This window comes from Anas platyrhynchos, chromosome 16 (genome assembly GCF_047663525.1).
Source record: "Anas platyrhynchos isolate ZD024472 breed Pekin duck chromosome 16, IASCAAS_PekinDuck_T2T, whole genome shotgun sequence".
Taxonomy (NCBI): Eukaryota; Metazoa; Chordata; class Aves; order Anseriformes; family Anatidae; genus Anas; species Anas platyrhynchos.
In genome coordinates this window covers 4,812,366-4,829,714 of record NC_092602.1, presented here as the reverse complement: position 1 = coordinate 4,829,714, position 17,349 = coordinate 4,812,366, and the positions used below count along the sequence as shown (strand labels likewise).

At 41.3% G+C, this 17,349-nt stretch overlaps 1 long non-coding RNA gene across 1 annotated transcript in view; it reads left to right on the top strand.

Moving 5' to 3' along the window:
* The window catches only part of LOC139998821 (uncharacterized), a 31,918-nt gene extending 16,975 nt beyond the window's left edge, over positions 1-14,943 (top strand). The window contains exon 3 of the long non-coding RNA XR_011803807.1: positions 9,945-14,943. This is a non-coding gene — a long non-coding RNA (uncharacterized lncRNA). The remainder of the gene's footprint in view (positions 1-9,944) is intronic.
* The last annotated feature ends 2,406 nt before the right edge of the window (positions 14,944-17,349 follow it).

The following is a 17,349-nucleotide window of genomic DNA, read 5'->3' as shown; positions in this document are numbered from 1 at the left end:
TAAGAAACTTTGTTAGTCATGTGAAAAACAAATCATAAACTGCCCATGAGCTCTTCCACAAAAGGTTCCCACTTGAAACACTATTAACATTAGGGTATCACACCAGATCTGACAAGCATGAGCAAGGCAAGGCTGCTTTAGCTCTGTGCTTCAGGTCCAACCAGTGGCGAGGCTGAGTGTGGATTCCCAAACCGCTCCTTTTTATCCCCTTATTCATCTATATTTTCCACAAGGAGCACCGCAGCTGGGAGCAGCTGGGGCAGTTGACTTAGGCTCCCCCCTCATCATATCTCTGTGCCATTTGTGGGGGTGCAGATGAGCTTTTATTTCCTAACACAGCAATTAACACAAAGTATAATCTTGACATCAAAGTACATTTTCCCTTCCACCCTCAGCTACCTTCTGTATGTTTTTGAGCCCCTGCCATTACAGATACAATTTCTGCTTTTTAATGCTAGTCTTTTTAGATGGCACAGCCCCCTTTATGCTGCTGTAAAGGTTTTTTTTTTTTTTTTTTTTTTTTTTTTTTTTCCTCGCAGAGCTATGCATCCATTCTGCCCATGTCTCTCATCTGCTACCTTAAGGCAGGTTTCATGCCAGTTGTGTCCCACTTAACCTTTTACCTGCTCCTTTAAAATCCTTTTGCCTTATTTCCAGCTCACATAGAGTTGTGAAAGATGGTGGAAAAAGTGGAAGAAGGGCCCTCTATAACCTCTGGATTCAGCATCCTCCCCTGTAGAAGGATGTGGAGGTGCCAGAGATCTGGTAGGGCTGTGTATGGGAGTCATTAACGTTGCTCAGCTAGAAATGATGAGGAAGCTGAAGCAATTCATCCGTGAGGAGGCAATCTATTTTTGTATAGAAATAATCTATTACTGTGTGCTTAAACTAACCTCTTACCATTCATGTTCTCTTACGTGGAAGAGATCAGTATTGGGTGAGAGAGTTGGGCAGAAACTCCAGCAGGTTTGTGGTCTGAAAGGTTAGCGTTATTCTTGTGGAGATTTCTGAAGCGTGTCTGTGTAGAGCAGGGCCCAGGAGATGAAGTGGGGCTGATAAAGGCAGACTGGCACAGCCATTTCTCCTGGCGCTGGTACACAAGTACAACCCTGAGAGGTGTCAGGACTTCCCAACCTCCTGCAGCTCAGCTGGGACCCAGCACCATCCATACATCTGCCTTCCTCTGCCCTGTAAGCATCCAGCTGCTCCCCCTCTGCCCTCACTTGTCCTCTCCGTGTTTGCTCTCTTTTTGTACCTTTGCCTACATTTTCTTTGACCTTGCTTCTTCCTTTTATTTCTGCAATAGCTGAACTTAAATGTTAGTAATTCCAGGTGGCAAACGATCGCTGACCCATATCCAAGAAATTGCTGCTTATTTAAAATCTTGCGGTGAAAGAGTACCAATGAGATCCGATGATGATCTGATCCCCTCTTTAATAATTCCAAAGCATGATACATACCCTCAGAGTTATCACTACCTCTTTCAGCCATCATTTGGCTGAAATGTAAGCAGTCCAGCATATAATAATGTAACGCCTGACTTATGTGTTTAATAGCAAGCATGCAGCCAGAAGACAAAAAACAAGCATCAAATCTATAAATTATTAAATTCAAAAAAGGAAAGAAACATCTCTGGCCAGAAATAAGCAAAATGCCTCCTAATAAGCCTTCTGCTGAAATCTCTTGGTGTGTTCACAACTCACTGACACCCTGCCTTGAATTGTTGCTTCAATTCCTGTTTTGGTTGTCACCACTCTCAATTATTTTAAAAAAGAACCTAAAATAGATTTATGTTTCTCAGATTTTATTAGACAGTAAAAAAGAGAAGCCTGAGCTGCAGCAGTTAAATAATTTATGACCTTTGCTAGAGGGGCAAGAAGACCTAAAACAAAAATAAAATACATGTATTGGAAAGAAAGGTTTGGGATCGTATTGTTTTTCCTGCCCACCGCTTTTGCTGGATGCAATTTTAAGACACATATTTATTCAATTGAGAAGCTTCTTTGCTGTCACACGGCTACTTATTATCATCATATTCTAACCACCAATTCATAAAAGACCCATCTCGATGGAGCTGATCTCTGCTTCAATTTCATGGTGATAAAGCTAAGTTGGGAAGCAGGTGGTGGGTGTACTTTTTCACATGAAGAGATATTTATTGTAGGTAGTGTACTTAAGCATTAAGCAATATGTTTCTTTTTCACACAACCTTGAAAATCAATGTTCCCCCACAGTTCCTCCAATGCTGTCATTAGCTGTCCTGCAAAAAAAGGCATTGTTAAACAGGCTTTACGCACAGCTTTTATGTAGCAGTTCTTACTCTGCCTCATATACCCTATTCTCTTTCTGCTGATCCATGGAGGACTTCAGTGAGGCCCTGAATGGGTTTGGACATCTGCAAGAGACTCATAGGTGCTGCAAGTACGAGGGGAACTTCAATCTGTCTTAACTCTCCTTCAGGGGCCAAATTCCCAAATATAATTCAAGTTGGCCCCTGACTGATACTATTAAAATCTGAAGATCTTTTCTTTTGTGCCTGGAAGAGCCAATGCCAACCTCCAGCCTCTAGATACCCACACAGGAGTTTTATTTCTGCTCTGAGGACACAACTACAGCTAAGAGAACATAGATCTACCTGGTGACTTTTTCTGCCAGCCATGGTGGACAGCACCGTATGGAATAGATGATGTCCATATTGAGCAAATCTTCAATGGCATAGTACAAAACTACATCTTTTCTCTCCATGGGACTTAATGTCTGATATAATCTGTGAGCAAGAACAATTCATTTCTCCTAAATACATATTCTATCTCATGTTCTTGTTAACACCTCTCTCCTTCTCTCTCTTCTTGATAAGTTCTCAGTCACTGACATGTCTTATAGCAATGAGTTTCACAGTTAATTATCTATTGTGGAAACCAATTACAATAAAACAAACAAAATCCTGTCGCAGCTTCTGCCCAGCTTTCCTCATTAGTCTTCAATCTGATGTGTGTCAATAAAGTGTAATTCTGGATGAGCAGAAGTCAAGAATCTGAGTACACCCAATTGTCCTCCCGTTTGCCTAATGTGCTCTTATTTCCCAGATTTCATCTCCTTCTAAGCCATGTCATGAAAATCTTGTTGCTGTTTTTCAAGTCTGTAATCATTCTGTTAGCTGTTCCTACAGCCTCTCTTATTCTTACTCTTTTGTGAAAGTTCACTTTCAAGCAGAGTTCAGGATAAGGTCGCCTTGCTTGTAGATGCATTGTCATTGCTGAAGTATTATTTACTTTTGTTTGTGTGTATTATTTTTTTTTGGCAACAACATTGTATGACGCTAAAAAAATTGCATGGATCATAGGACACAAGACTTAAAGGAGCCTCAGGAGATCATTTAATCTACCACTTGAACTGAAGCAGAGCCAAGGATCAGCCCTTAATAGATGTGTAATGTGGTTCTCTCCTGCTGTTGTACCAGTACCGCTGTCCCTAGCCTGTTTGCTTCTCTCTCGATGGGCAGTGGTGTGTGTTTTCTTTCTTTCTTTCTTTCTTTTTTTTTTTTTTCTTATTATTACCTTGCTGAAATCTTTTTGATGCACAATCAGGTATTCATTTTTGCTCTTTCACCGTATGCAAGATAGAGAGCAAATTGCTGCTGCTCTCTTTGAGACTATTCTTACATTGTGGAAGACTGCTTTGTCTTCCCTCACTTCCCCTCTTTTCTGGAGAATTTCTCCCATTTCAGGCATGGGACCTCTCTTCCTGCTTTCCCTCCAAGCTACCAGCATGATCACTAAAGTGCATCACCAAGAAAAGCCACAGCATTAAGCTGCTGGCCTCCCATCTCCGTTTCATTCTAAAATCAAGTTTAGGTTGCTGGCTGCTCTTCATTTGTTTTGTTTTATTGTTGTTGATTTTTGAAAAAGTATCCCACCATTGACTCAACCGAAGTAAGTTTAGATTGTGCTGCATTGCTACTAACTTCTTATTGTATTCATGGATTGATTTCTCCTTACTCAAAAGGTATGTGCATGAAACGACTTCAGCAACGGAGGTTTTCTGCTTCTGCAGCCTGGGCAGCTCATTTGTTTCTCCCTACTGCAGATCGTTTCCCCCACAGGTATGATGTTAGTTACTGTTTATAGGGCTGTGCTCTGAACCAGAACAGAGAACTGAACTAGGTTAGATATAACACTCTGCAAATAAGGAATAGATATTTTTATTCTGCTAAGGCAGAAGTGAGTAGATGAGAGATGAGGAAAGGGATAGAAAATTCTCAGACCAGCTTTGCTGACAAGGGTAACTTCACTTGCCTCAATCCCAATCTAAGGTGTCTGCATTTGCCTCTAGAGAATTTGATTGCATTTATTTTGGTTCATGTCTCCAATTCATCAAGATCATGTTCGGTTCTGATCCCATCCTCTAGAGTCCTTAAAAAACTTCCCAGGGTTTGTGTCTCAGAATCCTGCAGTTCCTGTTTGTTACTTCACTTATGAGCTATTGAGAGAGGTTGTGAGTGAACTCTGATGAAAGCTGAGACCACAAGAGAAATCACAACATGGAAAAAAGTTGTGCAATTCCTATTTTTATACTGTAAAATGTTTTGTATATTTGCAAAGCTCACAAGATGTTAAGGTTACAAATCATCTGCAGAAGCAGACAGGGAACAGTTTATCCTGAAATATAAATCTTCCTGCTAAGAATACGAATAGAGGTGGTACCCTGATGTGACAGAGGTGCTCACAGGAGATGCAGGCTGAGGGAATTACATCACTGGAGGTCTGGGAGAACAGTGCCAGGAGTGGCTCATCCTGCTCTGGGACAGGTATTCACATAACTCCTCCAGCAACTTCCCAGGACAGGTATTCACATAACTCCTCCAGCAACTTCCCAGGACTGTTTTTTTCTAAGAAACACCTTTGATAAAGAGTGGAGGAAGAAAATTTATTGAAGCATCCAAGGTGGGGGGAGGACAGAGAGCATTATCATAGGGATGGGCCAGCTGGAGAATATTGCCATCTACCAGTTTCCTATGGTAATAACTCCAGTGTTCATCATGACTGAAGTGTGTGGGAGATAAATTAGATGTTCCTCGTGTAATGCGATACAAATTTGATTGTGCTTTGTGTTTTATTTCACAAGTCTTTTATGCTGTTTTCCAAAATTGATACATACTCCCCTGAACCCCCCCTGAAGTTAGGTATGTTTACTGTTAGGAGCCCATCTGACCAGTGACACTGCTGCTGCTGAACTGGGAACCCAGGGCACTGCAAAAGGCACAGACACTCTGAAGAGATGGCTGTGAGGAAGAGGTCATAGCGCTGCAGGGTGAGGAGGTGTATTTTGGCTATCTGTAGAAGGTCAGGACAAGGTCTGGGCTGATAATTGCCTGTTTTGTGGATGACACAAGCACAAATCAACTGTATTTCCAATGAGCAGACATCAGGCGTTTATCTCACCTGGCGGGGAACTGCCTGCGTTGCCAGAATGTGTTGTGGTAATTTTATTCTGTTGTAGTGTAAAAGGTAGGAACGAAAACATCAACTAGCATGCAGCACAAGACAGAGCCCTGTTTGAAAAAGCCTCTGAAGTGAGCTGTGAACTGCCTACAGCAATTGCCCAAGTAATGTTTTTAGGGTTGTTTAGCCACCATAGTCATTTCCTGCAGACTGTATTTCCCTAGTACACTTACAAGACTGCCCTGTGGGACTGTGTCATAAGCCTTCATAGAGCCAAGAAATATCACATCTACCACTTTTCCCTATCCTCTAGACCACTTATCCTGCCAAGGAGAGGAAATTAGATTGGTTCGACATGAATTGTTTTTGTCAAATCCATGTGGGCTCTTTCCTATTACCTTATTATCCTCCAGATGCTTATAAACTGCTGCTTAACAGCTTGTTCCAGTATTTTTCCAGGTACTGAGGTTAGACTGACCTGTCTGTATTTCCCTAGGTTCCTCAATTGCCTCCTTTTTAATGGCAAAGGTTCCTTTCTAGTCTTCCAAGATGCCTCTCTTCCTCCATGTGCTTTCACAGGCAAAGGCAAATGACTTGGTGACTGCTGAGGCTGCTCCTTTCATGGAGCAGGATGAAATCCCCTTTTCTTTCTTCCTTTCTCAAAATTAATTGCATTAATAATTGCTAAAAAAAAATAAAAATATATTTTTAAGTGAAGGATGCACTGAATACTTAAGCTTTCTCTGTATCATGTATTATTTACACTCTGTGGAACTATCCAAGGATTTATTTAATTTTTGTCATTCATAAATATTTATCTTCTTGCTACTTTTTTTTTTGTCCCTTACTCATTCACTTCTCTAGCATACTGACCTTCTTCTAATATATTCCCACATTTAGTTTCTACTTGTTTTATGTTCCCTTTACTTTTTCCAAGTCACTGAAAGTTACACAATTCAGCCAAAAGTTTCTCCTAGTACAATTACTGTTTATCTCCCGCATTAGGGTTGTTTTTCATTGTACTTTTAAAACTCATTATTAGGTATCTTTCATTCATTTTTCTCTCTTGCTCTTTTCCCGTGAAATCATATTTTCTAAGTTTCTTGAGTTTACTTCTTGGACTTCCCATTCACAAGTGGCTTTTAAAGGGTTAAGGATAATATTAGTATCCAGAAAATCATCCAGAATAATCTAAAATATCCTGTGTGAATGTTCTTTGAAAACAATTTAGAATGACAAATGTTTGTAAGGAGTAACCTACGCAGATGGAAGTGAAGAGCTTTGCAAACCAAACTGCCTCTTACTCTGTATGTTGCAGATGGGTCCTTCCTCCAGCCCTGCTACCAGTCCAGAAACTTCTCCAAGTGTAAAAATCACAGTTGCCACCAAGGACCTCTGGGAAGTCTCTTTTTTTCACCAGGGCTGAGGTGTGTTACCTTTGGTCCTGCAGGCTGGGACTGTGCCTTGCCATCCTCACCCCACACTACTGCAGGCTCTGGGCTAAAAATGAGCAAAGCCTAGATCTTTTTTCATTCCAACTTTGCAGGGAGATCTTGGGAAACTGCCTTTTCCATCCCTGTTCTCTCTGTGCCAAGTGATTTATGGTCTGCTGGTGAGCAGAACATGACTATAAACAGCCCAGCCCCTTTCTAAAACTGACAGCCTTTCTGGCCATCAGGGAGCTGTTTCTTTTTAACTACACAGCACAATGTCTTTAGCAAACACGTCGATTTTCACTCATAGCATTCAGTACTGATGTACCAATAGACTTGTCCTATATGTGGTTGGACAGTCCTTCTGCTTGCCAAAGTGCTGCTTGGGCTCCGGATCTTCAATTACTAAATTACTTTGTGCCTTCAGACTACTTTTGGAGATCTCCTTTCCCAAGTCTCTGGATGACTCTCATTGCATAGTGCAACACTGTCTTTAAAGGAACTGAAGATGTGGAGATGGTTCATTACCTTGAAAGTTAAAATGATTCAGGTCCTTCCATGGCTTCTAGCTGGGACCCAGGAGAGGCCAGCAGTGTGCAAGAAAGAATGGAAGAAAAGATTTCCTGCCAGTCACCCAAGCAGCAAAGTTATTCAATATCTAATATTTGCTTAATGACAGTCAAGTCCTTCCTGAAATGGTAGAGGCATCATTATAAACTGTCTCTAGTCCTCCCTTCTTGGAAGCTCTTCCTTCTGTGCATACAGTTTGCTCAGGAAAGGCTAGAAACTGGTAGATCTTTCCCACATCATGCTTCACTGTCTGTTCTGAGGGTTTTGAGCGTCTTCACAAGCATCAGTGCCCTTTCAAGCCCGTGGACCACCTCTACTTCATCACAGACCCAACTCACTTGACAATCTGAGAGAACGTAGAAGATGCTGCCACTGGAGAAACTGCAGGGAAAGCAATGAAATCTGGTGATGAATTATATATGGAGGAGTATCAAATACGGGAATGTGATTCAGCTCTCCTGAATGAGTTTCTCCCTAATGTGAGACCCATCAGCCTAAACACACCACCTGTCCCATCTAATTGATGCACAAATCTGTGATGAGGAGGTTTGTGCTCTGACAAGCAGCACTACAGCTTTGTAATTCTGCTTGCTTTGCAGCAGCCTGAGATCCTGGACCAATTTTAGTAAAAGTAGTAAAGGGATCAAAAGAAGGTACAAACTGGGTTCTTCAGAAAATTATAGCCTATCACTCTCAGCATCATACAGTTCCTTACAGGTACACTTTAAAAACAAAATCTTCCTCTTGTTTTCATGGAGGTAAATTTTTGGCATAAAGCAGTACGAAAACATACTGAAAGCCTCTGAGGTTGAATGTGACATGCTTCACAGTAGGATCTACGCTCTCTGGGGAGAGAAACCAGTGCAAAACAAAGCAAGAGGAAGTCCTAAAAAGGATATTTGCCAAAGTAAAAGCGGGCAACTTCCTGTACAAAATATATTTGTTCCTAGGCCACAATGATAAAGTAGGTTTGATCTCTGCCTGCAGCTCATCTTAAATGGGAAATGAATATCCCTAGACATTTGTATGAGTATATTAGAAGCAAACCAGACCCCAAACCCAACATGACTCTTTGGGATATAGGAAGAGTGGTAGCATGGGAAGTGTGGCATAGCTTTGTTCTGAGTTTGTACAAAAGCATGAATGCTTAATAAGTGTGCAGCATGCATGCTTAATAAATGTGAGTCACAAAGTACTCCCGCCCCCCATATTTTTCCCCAAAATCCTAATAGCCCTGCAAGGCATATTTTTTCTTTGATTCACCCACTTATCATAATTCTCTGTGTGTCCATTTTTTAGAATAGTTTCAACCAGACCCCATTGGTGTGTTGTAAAAGAAACCTGTAGCAAGCAGTGTGTTGGCACAGACAACTAACCTGGATGTGTCTGAGTCACAGGAGGTGAATCCCACCCTCAGGATTCCTGTTCTTTCCAGGAAGCCACTCATTGCTGTGACAATCAGCAAGTTCTACATGGAACTCTGTGTTGTGTACTGTTTCATCTGAAACCACTTATGTTTCAAGGGTGCTGTAGAGTAAACTGGCTTCCCCATAAAAAGACTGAATTGTTGCTCTTTGTCTTTCCGATTTCTGACATCATTCTTTGGCACTCTATTCTACGTGACAATTTAATTCCTGGATTCAGGTTAGTTTAAATGGTAACCTTATATAAACTATTGAATCTTTCTATGCTTAATTTGTGCTTCTGTTGTCTGTTATTGAAGTAGTGTAACAAGTGTTTGTTTTATATGTGAGGCTTATTGGTTTAGTGGCTGTAATGCAATGAGTCTTGTCAGGTATAAGCCAGAATCCAGCAACCTTTAATTGAAACTGTTTCCTTTAGTTTGCTTATATGCCAGCATTGAGTTTTGGAGTTGGTTGTGAATGGGCTTTTTTCTTTCTTTAAAAAAGAAAGAATCCTAGTTGCTTATGCTCTTTGTCTCTTACATAAGGCTTGGTTGTTTGGTGTTTTGTTGTTGTTGTTTGTTTCAATTTTTTATTTCTACACTATCATTTAGCTCTGCTTTCAGTTTATTTCTGGGGAATCCTGTCCTCCTATACCAAGATCTAGTGTTTGTGTTGTTTTGCATCACAGAGAAGGAAAAAAAGAAAAAAAGAAAAAAAAAAAAAAGAAAATATGGGAAAGATGAATGTTATGAGCTTGTGTTTAATAGACAAGTTTCTCTCTTAAATCTACTGCTGTAACTTGGATATTACATTACTGTGCACACCTGGGCCTGTCTACACTGAAGGTGATGTGAAAATCACTAAATTACTTTTGGTACTTTCAAGAAAAATATTTTCTTTTTACTGTGTAGAATATCTATACTTAGTTCTTTTTCAGCTACTCACCATCTGATAACCAGCTTTCTCTTTTTCAGTCAAGTGTACACTTCTAAACAAATCCTGTGCTTTTGATCTTGCAAAATGAAAAGTAGTTCATCTTCACGTTTGTAGCTCACTTGACTGATAAAAAACAAACTTCTTTGAATCTCTTCTAGTTGTCCTTTCATTTCTGGAATGCTCCAGTCCTTGATCTGCTGAGCTGCTCCGTCTCCTCACAGCATCATTTCTTCTACTCTTCTGCTTCAGGATGCGGTCTCCTGTTTAGGCACCACATCTGCTTGGTGCCATATCGTGTTCCTCGCTGTTCCTCTCTGGTGATTAATGAGCAGTCTGAACCTGTGCTTGCAATTATGGTGAAAATAAGCATCGCTTACTGGAAAGATATAGAGAGGGAAGGATCTGCTCATCTGATGAATTGAGTTGCTATATCAGCTTATTCAAAGCGGACATTTCCAAGACTCTGACAACTGCTGATTTGTATGGTTTCCCTCCCATGCTGCTTACCTCTTCATACCTACCTGCAGGCTGCTTTGGTGGCCAAGGGTAAAGGGAGGGGATGTCCAGCTATGGATCTCCAGATGATTCTATGAGAAGAGGCTTTATGGTATGTTTGTTGCTGTGACAGACACAAGCCAGTGACCACAGAGGTCTGCTCCAGCCTCTTGCCTCAGGTCCCTTTGGAGGGAGCAATGCAGCACATTGGCAAGAATCTTACTTGTCCTCAGTCCTTCAAACACATGGATGTCTGACCCTACATGCAGTGTCATCATTTTTAATGAAGATTAGAGAACTCTGTTTAATAACTATGAACAGGAAAACTTTATCTGGACTTTCTGAGTAGCTGCTGGGGCTCTGACCCATGAATGGCTAAGACGTCCATGGAATGGACATCCCTGAGTGCCAAATGCCAACCTGTGCTAGGTCACCTAGAGGAGGTTAAGAACAGGCTATCGCTGTGACAAAATGCAATAGCTTGCAGTTTGTATTGATGTGAGATAGTGGTTGTGGTGGGGCTCAGCTGCTCACCTGAGTAAAACAACCATACAGTTGAGTGTAGGACAATGCAATTATGTGTCACAATTTTAATGAATTAGTATAGAGCCAGGAAATCACCTAGCCAAAGTGCTGAGTGGTTTTCAAAAGGAGAATCAAAAATGTTGATAATGTTTTTCTCCCATCATTATGTGGGGTATGGTTTAATTATACAAAAGGGAAGTTTCCTGCTCTAGGCATAAGCTGTTTTTACCTGGAAAGGGGACACAGTTTCTTCTCTTGGTTGACAGCTTTCCCCCAATACTCCTGGATTTGGCCCTGAACCTGATGGACTTCAGTCCCAAAGGACTGCTTTCCTCTGAGGCACTCTGAAGAGTGTGTTAACAAGGGAAGAACAGGATGCTGCTTGTTGCCCCAAAGACAATGTTTGAAGTAATTGATGTTTAAGAAAATTACTAGTTTTATCCAAGGAATTAATTTTTAGTTAAGACTACTGCAGAGATGGACACAGAAGAATCTACATGGTATTAGCAAGACTCTAAATGAAGGAACCAATTCATTTCATTACTGATAATAGTCATTCTCCCAGAATAGCAAATGAGGTAAGATTGGCACTTTGAGATAAGTCCCTGATTATTGTCTGTGGAATCTATTACATTCTATTATTTCTCCCAGATAAAACTTTAAGTCACACTTCTTAAATGCAGTTACTTCTTCCACAGAACAATATTAGATTATTTTTGGAAGTTTTCCATTCCTCTGTTTTGTTTTGTTTGTTTTAATACAGTCGAGAATATTCAGAAATTCTGAAGCTAAATTCTTCAGCTAAGCATTGGGCTCTAACAGTCTGCTGGAAGAACTTTATTGATTAAATTATTAAGTAGCACTAAGCCAATTCATAATTCATCATTATTGATATTTATACCAATGGCTGCTGGTGAGGAAGGAGATAGAAGAGGATGGCACTAGTTAGCTAGTTGGGAAAGTAGAGCAATGTACCTTCAGGACTAGAGAGGTCGGAGAAGTCGAGAAGCTGGCAGGACAGCTGGCATGTGCTTTGTGATGACTGCAGCTGCTGTGCTCCTGGAAGATTTAGGGGAAGGTCTACCTCACTGGGAGAGGGGAAAAAAGAAGGGTAGATTTCGTTACAGCTGTAGGAAATAGAAATGAAATTATATGAGAAAAGAGTCAAGAAGAGAGTACATGAGGAGGAACTGGAATGAAGACGAATTGTAATGAGGAGTGAATAGAGAGAAATTGGTAAAGCTGAGCAAAGGAGAAAAGGGTGAAGAGAAGATGCTCTAAGAAGACCAGGCAACTAAAACTTTCACTGCATCAATAGAGAGCATCAAGAGACTGAAAGGCATTTGGTGTGCTCTGCTGAAAGTGCACTACAGGTAAAGCAGATATTTATAGGGTGGAGAAATGAAGAACAGTGTATGAGGGTTGGGATTTGAAGCAGGATAGGGTGTAATACACAAAAGTGGTGGGCCAAATCTAGCTCTTTGTAATGTCGTATGAACTTGTGTTCCTACCAGCATTACCCTTTTAAAAGCACCCTAAACAAAGTCTGTGGAGATTGAATGACAACAGCCAACCCCCTGTAGTGTCAGCTCCTGCTAATGTCACAGCAGAGAGTTCTTCTTACCATGAAGGAAACTCAGGGTTAAACTGGACTCCTATGTGTCATATAAATGTCCCAGGCTGCTTGCATGTCTCCTTGATAACTTGCATGATGCTTGCCTTGCAACAAACTCTATGTGAATGAAGCTGTATGGCTGGAAGCCTTCCAGGTGGACTTCTCCAGCTTACTGCCTTATTGCCAGTAGCTCAGCATCTGCATCCGTGCTATTTGTGGAACAGCAGCATAGGATCCCAAGTGATCTTTCTGTCTGTCAGATCCTTCCTTGTCCACCCACGCTGCAGGAGGACACACTGCATATGATGTCGCTTTTTATGTACTGTCAGTCAGGAATTCCAAGGGACTCTATTAAACTGTGATTTATACAGATTTTAAATGTGTATAGACACCTTTTTAGCAAGTTTGCATTCAATTAGCAGCTGTTTAATAAAGTTTTTCTCATTGACAAATCCCCTTTTTGCTTAACCTACTCCTCCATGAAATTGTACAACCCACTGCAACCCACTTAGCCCTTGATCTAATACACATACTTCTATCACTTTTTGCAAATAATTAATCCAATTTGGATTAGAAGGATTATAGATGGTCTTAGTCCTCACTGATAACACTTCATTCTTACCCAGCACTTTCAGTCTTACCCGGTGTTCTGAGATTCAGAACGCAAACTAGGAATGCCTCATTGTAAATGATCCTATATCATGAGTTAGTATGAGAATTGCTGCTCTTGTTGCAGAATCAGGGACAGTGAGAAAATCTGCTTCTTGCATGAATGAGATGACATTTATTACAAAAAAGAAGCGAACAGCTGAATTTTATGTTCAGAGGCTGCAGCATTAAAAAAATAGTAGGGGAAAAAAAGAAAAGAGAGAGATGTGAACTTTAAGGAAATCTTTATGGGTCACATTATCAAAAGTTACATTTCAGAGCAGCTGAATGGATGTTTCAAAGCTCTGATCCCCAAAATGCACTTTTACTCTGAACTGATGCTTCTCTTAAATCATAACATATTTAATAACATTTGTGTAACTTTCTCCTTCTACCTTCTGGCTCCTGAATAACTTCTACAAGCATCCATACCTCTGATGAACTGTAAAAGTGCAGTGTTGATTATTCATGCTTTGCTTTTGCTCCACCTACCTCAATAATACCCTGGTCCCCATGACTTCCCACACAGATTCACATCAGCAAGTACCCCAGCCAGCCTTGCAGCAGTGGCGATGTAATGGGCAATGCAATAACAGAGTCTGTGGGGATTTCTGCAAACAGTGCGGATGAGGAGTCCCAGCTGCGCTCACTCTGAGAGCTCCCCTATGTAACCTGCCCATATCTGCATAACAGGGCATGAGCAAAGAGGTGAGCAAGGATCTCCACTGCCTTTCCTATCCTCCTTAGGTGGGCTCAGAGGACCATCCTTCTCATGCATCTGCCAGGAAGTTTAATGTGCCAGGAACTTTGGAATCTCGCAGCCCACAAAAACTAAATTACAAATGAGCTTGCAGCACTCCTAGGCCAGACAGGGTCTGAGAATGACTCATTCAGAACCTTGAGAACAACCTATAATGGCCTAACAAGTGATCTGATCTAGGAACTAGATCATACCATTAATTGAAAGTGTAACTTATAAAAAGCTATCATCCCACAAATATTTAGACCAGAGTGAAGTGGGTAAATCGAGACCTGCCTGCATTTCTGCACACATAAGGAGGTTCAGGAGTAGTGTTTAGGAATGTGCTCCTCCACTACCAAGCTGAGAGTGTCAGAAAACTGTCCAAGGAAATTAAACCGTAAAACCATTGGAAATTGGATTGACACACTGGAGTTAAACTTGGGAAATTAATTTTATTTTTCATTTCTGGAGAAGAGAAGCTCTGCACTAAATCAATTAGAACAAGCCCCAAGCAAATCTGGAGGCTGATTAATGAAGGACCAGCTTTGACTGCTTGGAACACAGTTGTTGACTGGAAATGGCTGGGAAGCTTGTTTCCAAAGCAGAAGCAAGACAAACCTACTTCCCACAGTGGCATCATCTTTACCTTTTCCCAATAAATAAAAGTGAGTCATCCTGGATGTCATTTTTATTCCAGTGATGAAGCTGTGAAAGTTTGCTCTGTAGAATCTCACACACAAACAAGTGAAGTATCTGCCTACACCAAACATCCCTCTAATGCTCCACCAGCTTTGGAGCAATTACACACTTGAATGCCTTTTTTTCCATTCACGCTGGGTGCTGTGCAGATAGGACATCTTGCATCACTGGTGACACAGGCATTAAAAAGCATAGAACACATGTACATTCTTGTCCAAACAGTTCTGTTTCCTCTTATAAAGTGTTGCTATTGATTGCTTTACTTCCTCTTTTTATTATGTGTAATCCATATTGATAAGACAGCTCCGAAACTGTGTATTGCCAAATGCTAATGGGCCACTGCGATCTGATCTGCATGTGGTTGCCCAGGGCATAAATTAGCCAGCTGGCAGAAACTGTCTGCATTTCCAGGACACTGGAAATGAGGCAATCAGATGGCAAATGGATAACTGAAGGGAAAAAAAGAAAAAAAGAAAAAAAGTTAAAAAAAAAAAAAGTTGGAATCTCAGCTGTATGTGGATGTAGGAGGAATCTGCTTTATTGGTTTTGCTGGGATGTGGCCAGTAAAGGGAGCCCCAAAGGCGGATCCTTCTGGAGAAGAAAGGGAACAAAGGAACTGCAAGAACTATGCAGGACACCAGCCTGTCCCTTACTGGGGAGCCTCATGCTGACACCCAGACAGACCCAGCTCCCACCTCTGCATTCGTTCCAATTTCCTTCCCCTCCTCCTTGCAGGGAAGCGAGAACAGATGCATTTGCATGCCAGAGAGATGGACAGCCTGCTGTCACCATGGTGGGGACCGCCTGCCAGGGACAGATTCCCTGGGGAACAAGTGGTGGCCCTGAGAGCCTCTCAAGGGACAGCATCTGCTCACATTGAGAGCAGTGGGGCTTGTGGGGAATTCAAGGAACGAGCACTAACATCTCCACCAAGTGTGCAGGAGTGAAGATTTACTGGCTGTAAAATCGATTGTGGTTGTCCTGGGTACATTTAACCCAGCAGAAAACAAGAGGAGAATTGGTGTTGTTTACTAATCAACTCAATGAGGTCATGGTATAAAGCAAAACTCTGTGAACAGCTTGTGCCTCTTCCATGCTCACTGCTGCCTTGGCCCAGCGGAATAAAACTTACAGAGTGAAGTTATCATTGTGGAGGAGTCTCCAAAGACCCATTTCCTTACTTGTCCCTTCACAACCCAGCACATTTTATTCCCACATTTACTCTGAGCTCTACATGACTATAAATCATGCAATACATTTGGAGTACCATATTCCTGTAGTCCATCATGAATTAATGTGTACTGACATAACTACCACATTCAAAACATCACTAAACTCTGTATTTCAGCAGAATCCATGATGTCAGGCTAGCCAATAGCAGAAATATCTTAGCAAAATAGCCTCATCACAGAGTCTAATCATATCCAGTCCAACAAATTAACACATTCCAAAGCTTTATTGTCTAAGTATCCAATTAACAAAAGCCTAATGTCTTCAAATGCATTGGTGTCAAAAAATTACAGGCATCATTCTGTTAAACCAAGTCACAAGGCTCCCAGGAAGCAAGCTTTTCATGAAACATTTCCCATCTTTTTGCAATTTCCAGAAAGCTTTAATCCCATCAGCAGGCTCTAACTTAACCAAAAAGGGGCATAGTTATCCATGGATGCTGCAGGGTGCCTGCTAGACACCAGAGTAACACCTTTGCAAATCACTAGGTTTGGCTGAAAATCAGGAGGGTTGTAGGGACACTCAAAGGAAGGCTGTAATTTTTATTTTTTTAGGCAAGAGAAAATAAAGTGTTCAGTCTGAGAAAAGGATTAACAGTGATTTTATGTAAGATAAAATGGGAAAGTTGCAAAGAATTTTTTTTAAAAAGGTTTTATAAGAGTTAACCACCTTAGCCCATCCCTATTCCTAGAATCCCAGCTGATAATAATTTATTTTGTTGTAGTTCATGTAGAGTATTCTTTTTATATGTTTTTCCAGTGGGAAATGGCTTTGCAACCAACAGAAACAGCAGAAGTGTGCTTCATTTTCTTCCATTTGCTTTTTGCTTTTACTTTCTGCTACCTTTAAGAACTTATTTTCTCTGAGGGGTGAGGGGGGCAGACTGAAACACTTTCATTTTTCCAAGCAGCGGAACAAATGCTTTAAATAAAATATACAGAAAACACATTTCTGATGAAAACTAACATATCAATAAATTCAGTCCAGCAAAACTGAGCAAACTGTGGCTGTTCTTATAGTCATCCTTGTGCTTTTCTGTTTGCTTTTCCTTTTTTAGCATGTAAGTGTTGCCAGGACCTGGCTGCAATTGTAAAGGAGTGAGCCCCCACCTGGAGGCCTGGTCAGAGGGAATGGGACATTCAGACACTGGCTCGGATGTATAAACAGATCTTACGGGAATGAGATAACCTGGATGGCCAGTTTTTTTATCCTGGTGTGGCTGCTCCCACACGAGATATCTTTGCTCTCCCTGTTTCTCTCTCTCAAAGCCTGCCAGTTCCCATCTTCAGGGCACTTCGCTTTCCATCAGTCTCCACACCAGAACATCCCAATCTTATTCCCCACCCTGTCAATCACCAGCTACTGCTCCCAGAGGGCTGAGCTGAGAGGTCAGGTATTTCTGTTGAACACTGTCAGGCATCAGACCAGAAGTGTATCTGGCAATGCCTCACAGGCTGTGTCTTCTCTCCTCAGCTCTCGTTCCCTATCACCTCCAAAAGAGGGAAGAATTTCCAGCTTAATGACGTGCTGGCATGTCCATCCTCTTACTGTTTCACACCAGGTAGCACTTTTCCTCCACACAAGCTCAAGCCCCTCTGGCACAACCATT